This window comes from Triturus cristatus, chromosome 8 (genome assembly GCF_964204655.1).
Source record: "Triturus cristatus chromosome 8, aTriCri1.1, whole genome shotgun sequence".
Lineage (NCBI taxonomy): Eukaryota > Metazoa > Chordata > Amphibia > Caudata > Salamandridae > Triturus > Triturus cristatus.
In genome coordinates this window covers 1,108,011,896-1,108,029,445 of record NC_140591.1, presented here as the reverse complement: position 1 = coordinate 1,108,029,445, position 17,550 = coordinate 1,108,011,896, and positions in this window count along the sequence as shown.

Below are 17,550 nucleotides of genomic sequence, written 5' to 3'. Positions count from 1 at the left end.
CAACACCTTCCCTGAGGTAAGTACCCTGCAAAGTAAGAATAAAAATTTAGCCCATAAACACTGGCCAACACCTTCCCTGAGGTAAGTACCGAGTTGAGTAAGAATATACATTTTCACCAGACAGTGGCCAGCACCTTCCCTGAGGTAAGTTTCCGGCAGAGTAAATATAGAACTTTAGCCCACAGACACTGGCCAACACCTTACCTGAGCTAAGTACCTGGCAGAGTAAGAATAATATTTTAGACCCCAGACACTGGCCAGCACCTTCCCTGATGAAAGTCCCCATCGAATTAGGAATAGAAATTTAGCCCCAAGCAGTGGCCAACAACTTCCCTGAGGTAAGTACCACAAGGAGTAAGAATAGAAATTTAGCCCCCAGACAGTGGCCAACGCCTTCGCTGAGGAAAGTAACTGGCAGAGTAAAAATAGAAATGTAGCTCCCAGACACTGCCCAACACCTTCATTGAGGTAAGTAGCCAGCAGAGTAGGAATGGAAATTTAGCCCCAGACACTGGCGAACACCTTCCCTGAGGTAAATACTTAGCAGAGTAAGAATAGAAATTTAGCCCTCAGACACTGGCTAACACCTGCTCTGAGGTAAGTACCCGGAAGAGTAAGAATAGCAATTTAGCCCCCAGACACTGGCCAACTACTTCTCTGAGGTAAGTACCTGGTAGAGTAGGAACAGAAAATCTGGACCCCAGGCACTGTCAAACACCTTCCCTTAGGTGAGTACACGACAGAGTAAGAATAGAAATTTAGCTTCCAGACACTGGCCAACACTTACCCAGAGGTAAGAACCCAGTAGAGAAGGAATAGAAATTTAGCTCCAGACACTTGCCAATACCCTCCCTGAGATAAGTACTCAGCAGAGTAAGAATAGAAATTTAGCCCCCAGACAATTGCCAACACCTTCCCTGAGGTAAGTACCCAGTAGAGTAAGAATAGAAAATCTGGCACTCAGACACTGCACAACAACTTCCCTGAGGTAAGTACCTGGCGGAGTAAGAATAGAAATTGAGACCCCAGACACTGGCCAACATAATCACTGAGCGAAGTGCCCGGCAGAGTAAGACTGAAAATTTAGGCCCCAGAAACTGGCCAACACCTTCTCTGAGGTAAGTACCCTAAAGAGTAAGAATAGAAATTTAGCCCACAGACACTGGCCAACATTTTCCCTGAGGTAAGTATCCGGTGGAGTAAGAATAGAAATTTTCCCCAGACACTGGTCACCACTATCCCTGAGGTAAGTACCCGGCGAAGGAACATTAAAAATTTTGCCCATAAACATTGGCCAATACCTTCCCTGAGGTAAGTACCCAGTTGAGTAAGAATAGAAAGTTTCCCCAGACAGTGGCCAGCACCTTCCCTGAGGTAAGTTCCCGGCGGAGTAAAAATAGAAATTTAGCCCACAGACACTGGCCAACACCTTACCTGATTTAAGTACCTGGCAGTGTAAGAATAGAAAAACTGAAACCCAGACACTGGCCAACACCTTCCCTGATGAAAGTCCCCATCGAATTAGGAATAGAAATTTAGCCCCAAGCAGTGGCCAACAACTTCCCTGAGGTAAGTACCACAAGGAGTAAGAATAGAAATTTAGCTCCCAGACACTGCCCAACACCTTCTTTGAGGTAAGTAGCCAGCAGTGGGAGATGGAAATTTAGCCCCAGACACTGACGAACACCTTCCCTGAGGTAAATACTTAGCAGAGTAAGAATAGAAATTTAGCCCTCAGACACTGGCTAACACCTACCCTGAGGTAAGTACCCGGAAGAGTAAGAATAGAAATTTAGCCCCCAGACACTGGCCAACTACTTCTCTGAGGTAAGTACCTGGTAGATTAGGAATAGAAAATCTGGACCCCAGGCACTGGCAAACACCTTCCCTGAGGTAAGTACACAACAGAGTAAGAATAGAAATTTAGCTTCCAGACACTGGCCAACTCTTTCCCAGAGGCAAGAACCCGGCGGAGAAGGAATAGAAATTTAGCTACAGACACTTGCCAATACCCTCCCTGAGGTAAGTACTCAGCAGAGTAACAATAGAAATTTAGCCCCCAGACACTGGCCAACTACATCTCTGAGGTAAGTACCTGGTAGATTATGAATAGAAAATCTGGACCCCAGGCACTGGCAAACACCTTCCCTGAGGTAAGTACACAGCAGAGTACGGATAGAAATTGAGACCCCAGACACTGGCCAACATCATCACTGAGGTAAGTGTCCGGCAGAGTAAGAAGGAACATTTAGGCCCCAGAATCTGGCCAACACCTTCTCTGAGGTAAGTACCTGGAAGAGTAAGAATAGAAATTTAGCCCCCAGACAGTGGCCAAATACTTCTCTGAGGTAAGTACCTGGTGGAGTAGGTAAAGAAAATCTGGACCCCAGACACTGGGAAACATCTTCTCTGAGGTAAGTACCCGGCAGAGTAAGAATAGAAAATTAGCCCCCGGTCACTGGCCAACACCTTCCCTGAGGTACATACCCACCAAAGTAGGAATAGGAATTTATCCCCAGACACTAGCCAATACCTTCCTTGAGGTAAGTACACAGTGGAGTAAGAATAGAAATTTAGCCCCAAGCAGTGGCCAACAACTTCCCTGAGGTAAGTACCCGGTGGAGAAGGAAAATAAATTTAGCTCCAGACACTTGCCAACACCTTCCCTGAGGTTAGTACTCGGCAGAGTAAGAATAGAAATGTAACCGCAAGGCACTGGCTAACACCTTCCCTGAGGTAAGTACCTGGTGGAGTAAGAAAAGAAATTTAGCTCCAGACACTTGACAACCCCTTCCCTGATGTAAGTGCCTGGTAGAGTAAGAATGAAAATTTAGCCCCAGGTACTGGCCAACATCTTCCCTGAGTTAAGTACCCTGCAGAGTAAGAATAGAAATTTAGTCCACAGACACTGGCCAACATTTTCCCTGAGGTAAGTACCTGGTGGGGTAAGAATAGAAATTTTACCCAGACACTGGCCACCACCATCACTGAGGTAAGTACACGGTGATGTAAGAATAGAAATTTTCCCTCCATACACTGGTCAACACCTTCCCTGAGGTAAGTACCCAGCCGAGTAAGAATAGAAATTTAGCTTCCAGGCACTGGCCAACACCTTCCCTGAGATACGTACCTGGCAGAGTAAGAAGAGAAATTTAACTCCCAGACACTGGCCAGCACCCTGCTTGAGGTAAGTACCCAGTGGAGTAGGAATAGAAATTTGCTCCCAGACACTGGCCAACTCCTTCTTCGAGGTAAGTACCCAGTGGAGTAGGAATAGAAAGTTAGCCCCAGACACTGGCCAACACCTTCCCTGCGGTAACAACCCAGCAGAGAAAGAATAGAAATTTAGTCCTCAGACACTGGCAAACACCTGCCCTGAGGTAAGTACCCTGCAGAGTAAGAATAGAAATTCAGCCCCCAGACACTGGACAATTCCTTCCCTGAGGTTACTACCCAGCTGAATAGGGCTAAAAAATCTGGACCCCAGGCGCTGGCAAATGTCTTCCTTGAGGTAAGTACCCGGCAGAGTAAGAATAGAAATTTAGCCCCCAGCCACTGGCCAACACCTTCCCTGATGTAAGTACCCGGCGGAGTAGGAATTGAAATTTAGCCCCAGACACTAGCCAATACCTTCCATGAGGTAAGTACACGGTGGAGTAAAAATAGAAATTTAGCCCCCACACACTGGCCAACACCTTTCCTGAGGTAAGTACCCAGCAGAGTAAGAATAGAAATTTAGCCCCCAGACACTGGCCAACACCTTCCCTGAAGTAAGTACCTGATGGAGTACGAATAGAAATTTAGCCCCTAGACAGCGGCCAAGAACATCCCTGAGGTAAGTATCCAGTGGAGTAAGAATAGAAAATCTGGCCCTCGGACACTGCACAACACCTTGCCTGAGGTAAGTACTCATTGAAATAAGAATAGAAATTTAGCCCCCAGACACTGGCCAACACCATCACGGATGTTAGTGCCCAGCACAGTAAGAATGAAAATGTAGCCCCCAGATACTGGCCAACACCTTCCCTGAGGTAAGTACCCGGCGATGTAAGAATACACATTTAGCCCATAAACACTGGCCAACACCTTCCCTTGTTGAAAATTAAAACAGCGATATGATTAAGCATTCACTAAAGACATGAATTCCCCTTCCTTAGACAAAAGGTCTCTTCTTATGTTGACTAATGTCTGGACTCCATTTTGTAATGTCATGTCTCCACGTGCTTTGCACGAGAAGAGTCCTTCCTTTTCGCTAGTTGCTCTTGTAATCTGCCTAGTAACAGTCTATAAATAGCTCCTTTGTCCGTCTGGCGCATGCCCAGACTTGACCACATCTGTTATCAGTTAGTCCTTGTTTGACCATGTTTTCGCGGGCTCAGGAGATTGCTAACTCCGCCCACATATTGATTCTGTATCGAAAATGTCCATAAATGGAAATGAATTTTGCTCCATGTTGTATCCACCCACTTATGAGCCCCTCTGTTGTGTATAAAAGGGGACCGTGTACGCAAGTTCTTTGTGCTAATCTATGCAATACTGAAGAGTGTTGTGTAGGTTGTAGGACCACCCTTAAGGGTTAATAAACTTTGTCTTGTTTTTGCAGCTTCCGTGCCAACTTCCTTCTAGCTTTTGTTACAGGAGAGCGAACCCTTGTATTCTGCGGGCCTAGCTGGGGCCTGTACTCCTCAATTGGCGCCCGTCACGTGGGGCTCATCGGCGACTCGGATGCTCGAAGGATTGGTCGTGACGAAGGTGAGGAATTTGGCCGGGGATGTGATCACTGCCAGTGGCATTTTTAGCCCTGGCATCCCAAGGTTTCTTCCTTCCCTTCCGAACTGACCTTCTGGGTGGCGCCGGTCCTCGACTGAGACCTCTTCTGTCGGTTTGCCGCGACAGCCATTTGGGCGAATTTTGGAACTTGGCAGTTGGAATCTGGACACTCTTGATTGGTAAGAACCGTTGTACGGTACTTGCTCCGAGTTTTGAAGCCTGGGTTGGCTATTTGAGTTTGATTTGTGATGACCGGTCATATTTTGTATTGATTACTGTGAGAATATATGCGTTGCAACACATATAGGCAGGTAATGTGGAGATATTTCTCCAGAGTTGTTTAAATCTGAACGGCGCAAAGTTTAAGTGCCATTTTTGATAATACTGCATATTTTGCAATATTTTTGAGCATGCCTGCTTTTAGCGCACTCCGTCAGTGGTGCTGCTGCTTTGGAAACCGGTTAAATATCGAGGAATCTGCTCCAGCCCCCCCAGAGGGGACTCCTAATAGGGATATGTATGTGAAGCATGGTCTTTCCTCTATAATGTACAGCACAGTGTGGAGGAAATACACCAAAAAGGATCCTGAGTTACGATGGCCTTTGTATGGATCGTTTGATATGCGTAAGATTGAGTATGTGGAACAGTGTATGTGTACACGGCGTGCTCGGAAAGACATGTTTGAATGTGTACGGTTATGGGTAAAGGAAGTGCGTGAGCGAGAGAAACGTGAGAAAGCTCTGTTTGATAAAGAGTAACGGAAAAATGATCATGTGAGAGCGCAGGAAGCGAAGCGTCGGGAGGAAAGAGAACTGGCGGAGAGACAAGAGAAAGAGCGTAGGTTGCAAGTCTCGGGTCAATATGCTGTCCGCCAGCCACTTTATCCTGTCCTTACTAATCTTGAAGATGATTTTTATTTATTAGATCGCTCTCCGCCCCCTTATGTTAGCGCGTCCGCCCCGAGATCACAGGATTCTGGATCGGTTTCGGATAAGGTAGACACGCGGTCCATGTTATCAGTTGAGCGTATGGGTGAGCTTCGGAAAATTTCTCTGCGTGTACTTAAAGGCAAGCTTTCTCTTGCTGAGTTGTTGGAATCTTTGGACAGTTGGCAGGATAGAGAGAAGCTGTATTTTGCAGCAACTTTTTCTGATGAAGTGATTACTGCCTTTCGGAAATATTCTGATGTTTTCGAGCCTGATGCTGTAGTTTCAGATGCTAAAGCATTACGTAACGGTGTTTTTTCTCCCTCTAAGGTACCCGATGCGGTCCGACGGCTGTTTGCATTGCGGGACGCGGTGTTTGAACTTAAAGAGAGAGCGCGCCTAAAGATAGGGGAGAAGGAGCAATCGGATTCACATACCGGCGGCGACCAATCATCTACCTCCCAATCAGATAAGAGCAAACTAGTGCATGCTAAACCGATGCGAGAGGCGGCACCTTTGTATGTTCCTCCTAAAGGAGCAGGAAACAGTTCAGATATATCTTCCCCCGATGCTAGGGGATATTTTGTGTATAATTGGTTTTATACTCCCTGGCACAGGGCTGATGTTATGGCACTAAAGAATGCATTGCCTGACCCCCGCAAGAATCCAGCGGCCTTTTACAAAGAGGTCGAAGGGGCCTTGAATTCTTTTACTATGACTTTAGCAGATATAGATTTGTTCTTTGGGCTTATTTTACCACCGGATATGTGGCGATCTGTGCGGAAGGTGGATGATCAAGCCGCTTTTAAGGCCAAATGGTCTGAGACTGAGGATGTGGATAGGGAGAGAAAACCACCCCAGCTTATTTTAGATCTTCCTGCTGCTATCCTGACTAAATTGAAAACAATTATCCCCCCTAAAAAGATTGACTGGAATATGTTAGCCTCATGTAAACAGAAGGTTGATGAATCAGTTTCAGACTTCTTTACACGCTTTGAGGAGACATTTCATGATTTCAGTGGTCAGTCACTTACGGATGATACGGGTCGACATCTTTTTGTCGATAAATATGTGGCGAATTTATTACCGGGAATAGCAGCTCGATTGAAAGCGAGTGAAAGTTCTTGGTCCACCTCGTCTCCGGCATCCCTCCTGACCATGGCTCAGTATTATGAGCGTCAGGAACAAGAAGCGAAGGGGAATGAGGAGAAGAAATCGAAAGATTTGAAAACTAAGGTGATGTTAGCACAAGTATATGGTCCGCCTTGTCGGGGTGTCGAAAGAGGTAGAGGAGGATTCTATGGTCCCCCTTCGGGTCGGTCAGATGTTAATAGAAATCAATGTGCGTATTGTAAACAGTCGGGTCATTGGGCCAGAGATTGTCCGGTATTATATGCATCTCGTCAGGGACGTGGTCAGGGACCACCGAGAGGTAGAGGGGGTTTTTCGAATTTTAGAGGGCACTCTAATGATCGTGCTCGATTTGACCCTAACGTGCAGCAACGAGATAGACCTAATGTATTTGATCGGCAACATCAGTATCAAATGTCTTGGAACGATCGTTCTGGGTACCATGATTCGCAGCATGCGTAGGATTGCGTTGGATGGGGGTTGGAATCAGTTGAAGTGCCGGTTGATCAGAAGGGTCCTTATGTTTCGGCAAATGTTTTGGGTTCTACTGATCGGTTCCTAGTTGATACAGGAGCTACTCGTAATGCGCTGTCCAAACAATTGGTTCCGAGGGCTCCCCCATCTGGCTTAATGGTTACATCGGTAGGGTTTGATGGTACACTCTCTCGAAGCCCTCTTTCCCGACCCCTTGCATTTCATGTTGATCGCTTTTCTGCACCCTGTCTGTTTTTGCTTGCCCCGAACACGCCCAATAACATTATGGGTCTTGATATGCTTAAGCACTTCAGAGCTACGATCCGCTGCTCCCCTACTGGAGTACGTGTGATATTAAACGATAATCACCCAATGACAGACCGGATGTGTGTGGTTGCGGAGGATACTGCATTAGCTTCCCTCCCTCATTCTTTGTGGGCCACTTCGGATACTGATGTGGGACAGATGGTGATTCCGCCTGTCCACATTAGTGTCCAGGAGGGTGCGGTATTACCGCGCCTCCCTCAGTATCGTATTTCCCAGGAGGGGGAGGAGGCACTCATACAGATTGTGCAGGAGTTGATTAAGGTGGGAGTAGTGGAGGAAGTTCCTTACAATGTCTGCAACAGCCCTATTTTACCCATTTTGAAAAAAGATACCGATACCAGGGTTTATCGTTTTATCATTGACTTAAGGGAAGTGAATAAGATAGTGATACCTCAGTATCCAGTGGTTTCTGATATCACGACGTTACTCACTTTGGTCCCGCCAACGGCGACCACGTTTTCAGTTATTGATTTGAAAAATGCTTTCTTTTCGATTCCTATTCATCCTGATAGCCGATACCTTTTCGGTTTTACTTTGAATAATAGGTCTTATAGATTTTGTAGAGTCCCTCAGGGTTATACAGAAAGCCCTAGTATTTACAGTCAAGCATTGAAAAGGCAATTGAATTCCTTTGTTCTGCCTGAGGGTTTCGCCCTTATACAATATGTCGATGACATCTTGTTGGCGGCCGACACTCCTGAGCTGTGTGAGAAGTGTACGTTATCTTTGCTTTCCTTTTTGGCATCTCACAATCACAAAGTGTCGAGGAAGAAATTGCAATTCTGTAGACCAAAGGTGACTTATTTGGGTCACCTTTTGTCTAAGGAGGGGCGTGCACTTACACCAGATCGTATTCAAGTAATTTTGGACACGCCAGTGCCTTCCACACAGAAGGATGTGCGTGCATTTTTGGGTCTTGCTTCTTTCTGTAGGCAATGGATATTGGGGTTTTCACACATAGCTAAGCCATTGTTAGCACTCTTGACAAAAGACACTCCGATTCCCCTTCCCTGGTCAAATGAGTGTGAAATTGCTTTTCAGCAATTACGACAAGCTCTTTGTTCAGCACCAGTGTTAGGTACCCCAGATTATACGAAGCCCTTTACATTGTACGTGCATGAGAAAGATGGATGTGCATTATCAGTTTTAGTACAGATGCACGGCGACAAGCAGCGCCCTTGTGCATATTTTTCGGCTGTACTTGATCCTGTTGCCCGAGCATTGCCTGGTTGTTTTCGCTCGGTTGCGGCGACAGCTGTGTCAATACGCCAGAGTGAGGGAATTGTGTTATCCCACAAACTGTTGGTATTAGTCCCCCATGCTGTTGATGCCCTGCTTAATCAGACAAAGACGCAGCATTTGACCAGTGCTCGTTTAACGGGATATGAGTTGACGCTTTTGGCTCCTCATATTACGTTAAAGAGATGTGCAACGTTAAATCCAGCCACATTGTTGCCGTTGCCGGAAACTCAGTCTGAAGCACGGAAAGCACATGATTGTATTCTTGTGACTGAGGAACAGACAAAGGGTCGTATTGATCTCCAGGATACGCCCTTTACAGATGTAGATGGAGAACTGTGGGTGGACGGATCATGCCTGAAGCTACCAGATGGTACGACTTCAGCAGCGTATGCAATTACCACAGTACAAACAATAGTGGAGACTGCACGCATACCGCAGAAATCAGCTCAAGCAGCGGAACTGATAGCATTAACACGAGCATGTGAGCTCAGTACAGGATTGTGTGTGAATGTTTATACAGACAGCCGCTATGCCTTCGGAGTAGCGCACGATTTCGGCCTACTCTGGAAGGAGAGAGGGTTTCTAACGTCATATGGAGCACAGATAATGTACGGGGAGTTAGTTCACAACCTTTTGACTGCATTAACATATCCAAAGAAGATTGCTATAGTTAAATGTAGTGCCCATAAGAAGGTGGTTGATAACGTTGGAGAAGGGAATGCTTTAGCAGACCGGGTGGCACGAGAGACTGCGATGCAGCCTGGTGCTACTGCAATGTATGTTGTGAAGTCGCAGACAGAAAGATGGCACAATGCTAGGAAAGAAGTGCTGGAGATGCAGAGGACCGCTTCCGATAAGGAACGGGAGCAATGGTCCAATGATGGAGAATTAGATGATGAAGGGTGTTGGAGAAGTAAGCAGATGGATAAATGGAAGTTACCCACAGCCTTCGTACAACCTATGGTTCAGATGGCACATGGACTAGCGCATGTCGGAGCTTCCGCAATTGTTAAATTACTCACACGAGTTTGGAAGCATCCGGAGATCGCTAGTACGGCAAAGAGGGTAGTGCAGACCTGCATGATTTGCCTGAGGTATAACCCGGGAAAGGGTACACGAACTCCAGCAGGAGGATTTGCGACACCTACTGCACCCTTTGAGGTTTTGCAGATGGATTACATTCAGCTTGAGCGCTGTAACAATCTGAAGTATGTTCTAGTAGTGGTTTGTGCTTTCAGTAAATGGGTTGAGGCATACCCTACGAAAGACAATACTGCAATGACTACAGCCAAGATGCTATTGAAGGAGTTCTTCCCTCGATATGGTTTTTGTAGACTGTTGTGGAGTGATAACGGACCTCATTTTATAGCAGACGTTATCAAGTATGTCCTGAAAGGCCTAGGCATTACTCAGAAGTTCCATGCAGTGTTTCACCGTCAGTCTGCGGGATTGGTTGAGAAATATAATGGTACTTTGAAGCTTAAAATCGCTAAGATCCAAGCTTCGACTTCTTTGACTTGGCCAGATGCTTTACCGCTGGCATTATTGTCAATTAGATCGATACCGCATTCTCGGACCGGTCTCACACCTTACGAGATCGTGTTCGGACGCCCAATGAATATTTGGGGTCCACCAAAACCGAAGTTAGTGTATGATGTACCTTGTGTAATGATGAATGACTATCTGGCACAGTTAACGGATAATTTGGTTTCTATTCATCAACAGGTTCGAGAAGCGCTCCCTGATCGGTCCACAGGTGAAGGTCATAATCTCCGACCTGGCGATCAGGTTATGATTAAAGTGTTCGAAAGGACGAACAGTCTGGAGCCGAGATGGGTTGGTCCTGAGCAAGACTTACTCGCAACGAGGACAGCTGTGCGAGTCTCCAATCGGAAGAACTGCATCCACTCTTTGCACTGTCGTAAAGTGCCGCCTGGATTGGTGGAGCCTGCTGTGTTGACCGACCATCGAGAAATCCTGACTGCGGAGAAAGGCTGTGCTGTGGAACCGAACGACACTGAGGAGCTCTTCCCGGACCAAGCGATTCCTGGAGGAAGAAGATATTACCTCAGACCAAGGCAGTGATTGTTGTATCCAAAGACGTTGTCAGAACGGCCCTTAGGTTAGTGAAACGGAGAGCCAATGAGGCAAGGGGGGGGGGGATCAGCCCTGCATTAGTGTAGTGACACCCGTCATGGCCCGCTGGTGAAGAAATCAACGGCTGCCTAAGGGGAAGAGTTCTGACAACTTTTTAGTTTCAGGAAGATATTGACTTCTTATTACAAGATGGAGAAGAAGAAGATTCTTTGTGCGACAAGCTTTATTATTATTGTGGCTATTGTTGGTATAACCACATGGTTTGTTGAGGATGTGACTCCTGCCCGTGAGTTGCTTGTTTTGACCACTTCAGTGCCTGAGGAGCACTACTTTTATACCCTTCCGTATCAAGAATTGAAGCATCGGCAGTCTTATTTGAATAACACTTTCATCCAGATGTTGCATCATACCCATGTTGCTACGAATGCTACGAACTGTTGGATATGTGGTATGATGCCAGCCCATCAGAAGAAAGGAGGAACGCCGTTCATACCTCTTCCTTTCTCTCATAATGGCTCTTGTAGAGCATGGTACACTTTGCTTTTTGCCACACGGAAACCTACAGTGGGACGATTACTTTTCAGACTTAATAGGGAATGTCATCAGGATAAAGAAGGCTATCCACAAGCGAATGGGACAATATGGGAGTGGGAAGAATATCGACCAGACAATGAATCGATCCCCTACATTTTCACGAACACCAGAGACACTGCTGGGAATGAAAAATTTGTGATTCAAGTGGCACAAGCTCAAGCAGACCTGTGTGTTCAGAGTGTGGGTTATATTCCTGTTGGTGTTAGCGACTGTATTATTGTTCTAAACATCGACGGATTAAATAATAGTACTTTCTTCGCCTCCCATAATACATACTTTGTATGTGGGAATAAGGGTTATTATCGTTTGCCAGCCGGCTGGTCCGGAGTATGTTATGTAGCGTTTTTATTACCCCCTGTATTCCTAGCACCTGCATCCTATCATAAAGATTTGAAGTTGTTGAATAATGTGACTGTAAATAGATATAAACGTACTCTATCCATTGATGATGTTGATCAAACTGATACTAGCTTACAGCAGTATATTGATTTTAACTTAGGATTGTTTTTCTTTGTTGGAGCTGCCCTAAATAGTAGGAAGGTTCGAAGGTTAACGAGAGTTGTAGAGGCTGTGACGAATCAGACCGCTGCTGCTCTTGAGAATCTTACGGAAGAATTACAAATTACCAGAATTGTTGCATTACAGAATCGTATGGTATTAGATGTTATGTTAGCTGACCGAGGTGGAGCATGTAAAATTATCGGAAGTAGTTGTTGTGTGTTCATTCCTGACCATACGCCATCAGTTTATAACGCTATTAATAAATTGCATAAAATCGCAGCTGAGATTCATACAGAAAATGGCACTTGGACCTTTTCTGGATGGTTTTGGGCATTGATCACTACATGGGGATGGAAGGTTTTAACTGGTCTCTGCATTATTGTAGCAATTCTATTTTTCTGTTGCATGTGTTCAGTGTGGCCCTTTACTCTGTTCTCTATGTGTGTCATTTTGTATTCCTGATAAGAAAGCTATTGCCAATGTCACCTATCAGAAACATTTAACCAAAGAGGTGGAAGAGATGATGAAAATTGACATATATGATGATTATCCTAATAAGCCGAATGTCTTCAGTGAATGCTGAAAGGGTCGTCTGTTGAAAATTAAAACAGCGATATGATTAAGTATTCACTAAAGACATGAATTCCCCTTCCTTAGACAAAAGGTCTCTTCTTATGTTGACTAATGTCTGGACTCCATTTTGTAATGTCATGTCTCCACGTGCTTTGCACGAGAAGAGTCCTTCCTTTTCGCTAGTTGCTCTTGTAATCTGCCTAGTAACAGTCTATAAATAGCTCCTTTGTCCGTCTGGCGCATGCCCAGACTTGACCACATCTGTTATCAGTTAGTCCTTGTTTGACCATGTTTTCGCGGGCTCAGGAGATTGCTAACTCCGCCCACATATTGATTCTGTATCGAAAATGTCCATAAATGGAAATGAATTTTGCTCCATGTTGTATCCACCCACTTATGAGCCCCTCTGTTGTGTATAAAAGAGGACCGTGTACGCAAGTTCTTTGTGCTACTCTATGCAATACTGAAGAGTGTTGTGTAGGTTGTAGGACCACCCTTAAGGGTTAATAAACTTTGTCTTGTTTTTGCAGCTTCCGTGCCAACTTCCTTCTAGCTTTTGTTACAGGAGAGCGAACCCTTGTATTCTGCGGGCCTAGCTGGGACCTGTACTCATCACCCTGAGTTAAGTACCCAGTTGAGTAAGAATGGAAATTTTCCCAGACAGTGGCCAGCACCTTCCCTGAGGTAAGTTCCCAGCGGAGTAAAAATAGAAATTTAGCCCACAGACACTGGCCAACACCTTACCTGAGGTAAGTACCTGGCAGTGTAAGAATAGAAAAACTGACCCCAGACACTGGCCAACACCTTCCCTGAGTTAAGTACCCAGTTGAGTAAGAATAGAAATTTTCCCCCGACACTGTCCAGCACCTTCACTGATGAAAGTCCCCATCGCCTTAGGAATAGAAATTTAGCCCCAAGCAGTGGCCAACAATTTCCCTGAGGTAAGTACCACAAGGAGTAAGAATAGAAATGTAGCCCCCCGACAGTGGCCAACACCTTCCCTGAGGTAAGTACCTGGCAGAGTAAGAATAGGAAATCTGGTACACAAACACTGCCCAGCACCTTCCCTGAGGTAAGTACCCGGTAGAGTGAGAATCGAAATTCAGCCCCCAGACAGTGGCCAACACCTTCCCTGAGGTAAGTACCCAGTGGAGTAAGAATAGAAAATCTGGCCCTTGGACACTACACAACACCTTCCCTTAGGTAAGTACCTGGCTGCATAAGAATAGAAATTTAGCCCCCAGACACTGGCCATCGCATCCCAGAGTTAAGTGACTGGCAGAGTAAAAATGAAAATTTAGCCCCGAGATACTGGCCAATACCATCCCTGAGGTAAGCACACTGCGGAGTAAGAATAGAAATTTAGCCCACATTCACTGGCCAACACCTTTCCTGAGGTTAGTACCCTGTGGAGTAAGAATAGACGTTTTCCGCAGACTCTGGCCACCACTTTCCCTGAGGTAAGTACTCAACGATGTAGGAATAGAAGTTTTCTCGCCATACACTGACCAACACATTCCCTGAGGTAAGTACACAGTGGAGTAAGAATAGAAATTTAGCCCCCAGACACTGTCCAACACCTTCCCTGAGGTAAGTACCTGGCAGAGTAGGAATAGAAATTTAGCCCCCAGACACTGGCCAACTCCTTCTTTGAGGCAAGTACCCGGCAGACAAGGAATATGAAGTTAGCCCCAGGCACTGGCCAACACCTTCCCTGAGGTAAGTACCCAGCAGTGTAAGAATAGGAATTTAGCCCTCAGACACTATTCAATTGCTTCCCTGAGGTAAGAACCCAGCTGAATAAAAATAGAAAATCTGGACCCCAGACACTGGCAAACATCTTCTCTGAGGTAACTACCCAGCAGAGTAAGAATAGAAAATTAGCCCCCAGTCACTGGCCAACACCTTCCCTGAGGTACGTACCCAGCAGAGTAGGAATAGGAATTTAGCCCCAGGCACTAGGCAATACCTTTCCTGAGGTAAGTACACAGTGGAGTAAGAATAGAAATGTAGCCCCAAGCAGTGGCCAACAACTTCCCTGAGGTAAGTACCCGGTGGAGAAGGAAAATACATTTTGCTCCAGACACTTGCCAACAGCTTCCCTGAGGTTAGTACTCGGCAGAGTAAGAATAGAAATGTAACCCCCAGACACTGGCCAACACCTTCCCTGAGGTAAGTACCCGGTGGAGTAAGAATAGAAAATCGGGCCCTCGGACACTGCTCAACACCTTCCCTGATGTAAGTACCTGGCAGAGTAAGAATAGAAATTTAGACCCCAGACACTGACCAACACCATCCCTGAGGTAAGTGCCTGGCAGAGTAAGAATGAAAATTTAGCCCCAGGTACTGGCCAACAGCGTCCCTGAGGTAAGTACCCTGCAGAGTAAGAATAGAAAGTTAGCCTCCAGGCACAGGCCAACACCTTCCCTGAGATAAGTACCCGGCAGAGTAAGAAGAGAAATTTAACTCCCAGACACTGGCCAGCACCCTGCTTGAGGTAAGTACCCAGCGGAGTAGCAATAGAAATTAGCTCCCAGACACTGGCCAGCTCCTTCTTTGAGGTAAGTAGCCAGTGGAGTAGGAATAGAAAGTTAGCCCCAGACACTGGTCGACACCTTCCCTGCGGTAACAACCCAGCAGAGATAGAATAGAAATTTAGGCCTCAGACACTGGCCAACACCTGCCCTGAGGTTAGTACCCAGCTGAATAAGGCTAGAAAATCTGGACCCCATGCGCTGGGAAACGTCTTCCTTGAGGTAAATACCTGGCAGAGTAAGAATAGAAATTTAGCCCCCAGATACTGGCCAACACCTTCCCTGAGGTAAGTACCCGGCAGAGTAGGAATAGAAATTTAGCCCCAGACACTAGCCAATACCTTCCATGAGGTAAGTACACGGTGGAGTAAAAATTGAAATTTAGCCCTGTGGAAATATGGATTTTTATGATCAGTTATGTCCCCTATCTTGGACCCCAACGGTTTCATGTATAAATCACAAGTACATGTATGTTCCCTCCAGTTCCAGTTATGAAGACGCAAACACATATGCGTCCACCGTCAACATGTCCTCTTTCAGATCCGCCATGAATGGGCCGGATATTCTATTCCTAAGTATGAAAGGCCACCGGCTTTATATGGTTCATTTATCCCATTTTTACAGTCCAGGCGAGTAGGCCCTGATTCTGCCATTAAGCCTTTTCCTGCCTTCTGCCTCTGAAAGCTCCAGTCTGAGCTCGCATCTGTATCCATGAACTTTGTCCTACTCCCTGCGCGGCTAACGGTGCCTGACTCAGCCTGTCTGCTTGCCAAAAACTGTATTTCACCTTCGAGATTATCTGCTCCGCTCCCCATCCAATGCATTCCTGTCTAGTAGTTTAAGTAAACATTCTTCCAGCTACCGAGCAAAAGGCCCGGCTTCTCTGTCTTTATGCAAGTAATTCATAGCCCTGTTACTATGGAAGATTTCTGCCCTTGCATCTCATGTAGACACTTAGACGCTTGTACACGCACTCACAGTCAGTATAGAATAGATTTTGTTCGAGAGACCTTTCCTTTTGGATAACATAGTTCTTTAAACATAGGATGTTAGATATGATTTGGGATTAGGTTCACTTGACCCCCCAGACTTCTGTCTCCACATGTAGAGCTAAATGTCAAGTCCCCTTCATCCCCTAGTTGCACGTCAATCACACGTCATGCTGCTGCGCGCGCATCTCTGCCAAGTATTTCTGCTGACATTGCGAAATTCTTTCATGGAACCACCCATTTGTGACATCATACCTAATGACGTTCTTTAGTTACGCCTAGTTACACCCATTTTAGTTACGCATGTATGTTTTTATCTCTGTTATCAACTGTTACGCCTCCTGCATCTGTTTCACTATAATGCCTCTTCTATAAAAATGATTACCTGTCAATAAAGTATGGTCCTTCACTTCCTGAACCTTCGTGGTGATGGAATATGGAGTCCACAATTCGAATTGATTTTGGAATAAAGCCCGTTCCGAACCTCTAATACCACGGATTCTGCCTCTTATTTTACTGAGCTATTATTATAAATTTTCCGCATCAGGCCCGGTCTCCTGTCACAGCTGGATGGACAACAACGCGTACCCACAGGATTTCCTGTATCTCCCTCCTGCCGAGCGGGGGTAACTGAGGCTGCGATCAACACCCAGACGAGGCGGTGAGAAGTGCGAAGTATCCCGACCAGAGCCTAGCTGAGAGAGCAAGATCCGAGGTATACAGAGGCCCACCAGGTTCCGAAGTTCCGAAGTTTCGAGTCGAGTCCAGTCCGGTTCAAGTCCAGTTCAGTTCAGTTCCGAGGCCTTCCGTTCCGAGCTACCCGGTGAGTACCATTGTCGGGGAGGCGTTCTGACGTGCACATAGGTTGTGCCGGTCAAGACGGGTTTGGGTACACAAATTCGGTCTGCACTGTTTCAGCAGTGTATCTGTACTGTTCAGCAGTATATCTAGTATGTCTAGTATATAATTCAGAATTACCTAGTTAGTGCCGAGTATTATGCTTAGTGACTAGTTCCCTAAATGGCCATCATTGTTGTTCATTAAATGTTAAATATTAAATGTTTTAAATACGTTCTGCATATTGTGGTGTGAATGACTGTTCATTATTGTGTTTTGTTGTATTAAACGTGTTCAAAATTAGGTATCAGATCAGTTCTCAATATGCCGCTCTTTTCGAAATTAAGACAGATCAAAACTAGAAAAGGGGTACTCGAAGAAGCTGTTCCCATTCCTCCTAGGGACACTCCAGGGTACTTCATGTATCATAAACATGGCCTAGACGCCATATTATTTCTTGATTTATGGGTAGACTACACCAAGGAATTACCAGAAAGTCAGAGGTGGCCCGCAGCTGGGACCTGGGATGCAGATTGCATCATGAAAGTAGAGGAA